Here is a 3968-nt window from a genome sequence, read left to right as displayed (position 1 = left end):
AGCAGATTTGATGGGCTGAATGGCCGACTTCTGCTCCTTTGTCTTATGGTCTTATGGTCTTATATAGTTGCGATCCCACTCATACAAAGTAATATTAACACTAGGACAGGTTGATGTGAAGTAGGTTAGATCAGATTAGCTTTATTTGTCACAAAGCATACAGTAAAGTGTGTCATTTGCGTCACCCACCATCACAGTCTGAGGCTGTGCTGAGGGCAGCTCGCAAGTGTCGCCATGCTGCCGGCACCAACAGAATGTGCCCGCAAGAATCGCCCATAACAGCCCAGGTCCTTTGGAGGAGCAGGAAGACAAGTCAACTTGCTGGAATGGCCAATGTTCGTAAAACCTTAGGGTGATACAGGAGAGAGTCAGGCCATTCGGCCAAACTAATCCATGCTGTCCAAGTTGCCCATTTATCTAGTCCCACCTCTCTCCGAACCAGGGGTTCCCAACTTGGAGTTCATGGTCTCCTTGCTTAATGGTATTGGTCCATGGCATAAAAAAGGTTGGGAACACCTGCTCTAGACATTTCCTGTCCATGTACCACCCATGCATTTAGTAACATATTAGTCCTTCATGAGATTTCTGTATTTCCCTGTAACACAGGAGTCCACTGTGTCCAAAGAGCAATCCCACTAATGTTCCATAATACCTCATCTCCCAGCATTCCCATCAGTTGTCCTCACAGGTTCTACAGCTCACCCGCGCAGCAGCAATTCATAGTGACCACACGCCTTTGGGGATGTGGGGGGGAAAGGCTGAGCACTCACGGGAAACCCACTCGGTCTCTGGGAGAAGGTGCGAACTTCACACGGATAGCACTCATGCTCAGGGCTGAATCCAGGTCTCTGAAACTGAGGCCCGGATGAGATTTGCCAGGATGCTGCCTGGATTGGAGAGAACATCGGGACAGGTTGAGCCAGCTCAAGCTTTTCTCTTTAGAGCGAGGGAGGATGAGGAGTGACTTGGTAGAGAATGAGAGGCATAGATCAAGTGGACAGCCAGAGACTAATACAAGAGGGCATAATTATAAAGTGATTGGAGGAACATATAGGGGTGATATCAGAGGTATGTTTTTTACAGAGAATGTGCTGTCAGGGGTGGTGGTAGAGGCAGATACATAAGAGACATTTAAGAAACTCTTAGATAGGCACATGGATGATAGAGAAATGGAGGGCTGTGTGGGAGGGAAGGGTTAGATTGAGTTCTTCGGGCTTGTGCAAGGCACTAGAAAACGTTTAGCTCTGAGGACTTTGGAGCCACTGGTTTGGTTAATTTTTGCTTATTGACAATTGTGAATCATTTAGATTTCCCTGTATTTTCTCTCGAACTACTTGCACTTTGTATTGCAGTCTCCTGGTACCCTTTTGTTTAAGCTTGTTAAGTTTATTTTGATGGGCCCAGGGATGCCGTGTTGCTTGTATTATTTAAGCGGATGCCCGATTAGTGCCAATGTCCAGTGGCCCTGACCTCACACATCATGAAGACCCTAGAGAGGCTGGTCCTGGCTCACCTCCGACCCCTGGTCAGATCAGCCCTCGATTCCCTGCAGTTTGCCAACCAGGAACACACTGGAGTGGCGATGCTGTCATCTACCTGCTGAACAGAGCCTACTCCCATTTAGATAAGTAGGGCAGCATTCTGAGGATCATGTTTTTTGATTTCCCGAGTGCCTTCAATACAGCCTTCACTGCTGGGGGAGAAGTTCTGTTCCATGTAGTTTGGCACTTCCATTGTATCCTGGATAATGGACTACCTGCCTGGCAGACCACAGTTGGTGCAGCTTGGGACCCCACAGGGGACTGTATTGGCTCTCCTCCTGTTTACGCTGTATACCTGGGATTTTAGATACAACACTAAGTCACGTCATCTGCAGAAATTCTCTGATGACTCAGCAATAATTGTGTAAGGGGAGGACGGGAAGATGAATACAGGGTCCTGGTGGAGGGCTTTGTCAGATGGTGCAAGCTGAATCATCCGCAGCTCAACATCAATAAGACAAAGGAGATGGTGATGGACTTTAGGAAGACTAAGCCTGCATTACTATTGATGGTGAGGATGTGGATATGGTGAGGACCTACAAGTACCTGGGGGTTCCCCTGGATGACAGACTTGAGTGGAGCACCGACACAGAGGCTGTGTACGAGAAGGTCCAGAGTTGCCTCTACTTCCTGAGGAGACTGAGGTCCTTTGGAGTATGTAGGCCTCTCCTTCACATGTTCTACCAGTCCATTGTTACTAGTACAATCTCCTATGCGGTGGGGTGCTGGGGCAATGACATCAACACAGGTGATGCCAAAAGGCTCAATAAACTGATTAGAAAGACTGGCTCTGTTATAGGAGTCAAACTGGACACACTGGAGGCTGCAGTAGAACAAAGGACCCTACAGAAAATCCTGTCAATTCCGGACACTGTTTCTCACCCTCTGCATGCCACCTTGGCTGAACAGAGGAGCACTTTCAGTAATAGACTAAGACAACTGTGCTGCTCCAAACAGCGCTATGTGAGGTCATTCTTGTCAATCTTACCTTTGGCTATTAGGCTCTACAAGGAGTCAACTTATAGCTGGGGAAATAATGCCCTCCCCCCATTAGACTTATTTTTTTATTTTTTCTTCTCTTCTAATATTTTTATATTTGTATATCTGTGCACTTGTAATGCTACTGTGACACTGTAATTTCCTTTGGGATCAATAAAGTATCCATCTATCTAATTGCAGGGTCCAGGGTCTAATGTTCTTTTAGAATTATTATGAATAAACCTATCACTGAGTCTAATCTGAGTTTGTCTCTCCTCCGCACTTGGGTTCTGATCCTGCCAGTGCACATTGTGACAGATCTCGGAACAGGTTAAAAGGCCTGTACTGTGTTGTTCTGTTCTATAATATACCAGACGTCACAGTGTAGGAAAAACTGGGAATCAGGCCTTGCATTATATTTGGTGATATGATCATCACTTTTTCTTCTTATGTTTGGATTATCGTTTGCTCTGACAGAACAGATACCAGCACTCGCTGATAGTTAGAGGTACAGTTGTCGAAATTGTTTTTCAAATGGTTGTAAGGGAAGTGGTGAAGATGCAATAAAGGGAAGTGAGGGAACCGGCAAGCAGCTGATCCTCATTCCCAAGTACTGGCACAGCACAGGAGGTAAGGCAGAGGCGAAGAAAGGTGGATTATGAGAGAAATAAGAGACAAGAGGTGAAGTTAAGATGTTCTACAGCAATTAAAATCTGCCGGAATAAGAGGCCACATTTTCAACCAGAATCAGGATCTGGTTTAATATCACTGATGTTCTGCATGTCATAAAATTATTGTGCAGTACATAAAATGTATAAATTACAATAAGATATACATATATATTTCAAATTAAATGGTGCAAAAAGAGAGGAAAAGTATGGAGACAGTGTTCATGGGATGGAATATAGCTGCTGTCATGAGTTCAAGTTTATTATCACCGGTATGTTGTGAAATCTGTTTGTGACAGCAGTACAGTGCCCTACATTATGTAACTATAAGTAAAAAATAAATAGGTGGTGAGAAAGAGGATTAGTGAGATAGTGTTCAGGGAGAGGTCGAAGGTCAGTAGCTTGATGATATGGTTAAGGCAGTGCCCAGAACGCAGATTAGATCGATGACTAAATTGCGTTTTGCATAGTTGGTTTAGTTTAAGGATCTTGGTGATATGCCTAAAGAGTGAGGAGGGCAGTGAGCTGGCATCATTGTAAAGCTTACATTAGAGCAGCGCACCTAGACAGGAAATTCTGCTCCTCTGGCTGGCAGTGAGAGGGACCCTCCAAGTTAGGTCCTTCCTGCATGCCTGGACCAACACTCCCACAGCGGGATGACTGTAGCAGGGATCAAACAGTCGCTCACCTTGTTAGGGCGTGTTCTGGTATATAACAAATATTAACTTCAGCAACCAGTCTTTAGACCTGAACATGGATTGTAGATTAAATTTAAAATGCA

The sequence above is a fragment of the Mobula birostris genome, chromosome 14, assembly GCF_030028105.1.
Source record: "Mobula birostris isolate sMobBir1 chromosome 14, sMobBir1.hap1, whole genome shotgun sequence".
NCBI classification, from domain to species: Eukaryota; Metazoa; Chordata; class Chondrichthyes; order Myliobatiformes; family Myliobatidae; genus Mobula; species Mobula birostris.
The sequence above is the reverse complement of the archived record's forward strand: the minus strand, read 5'-3'. Positions refer to the sequence as shown.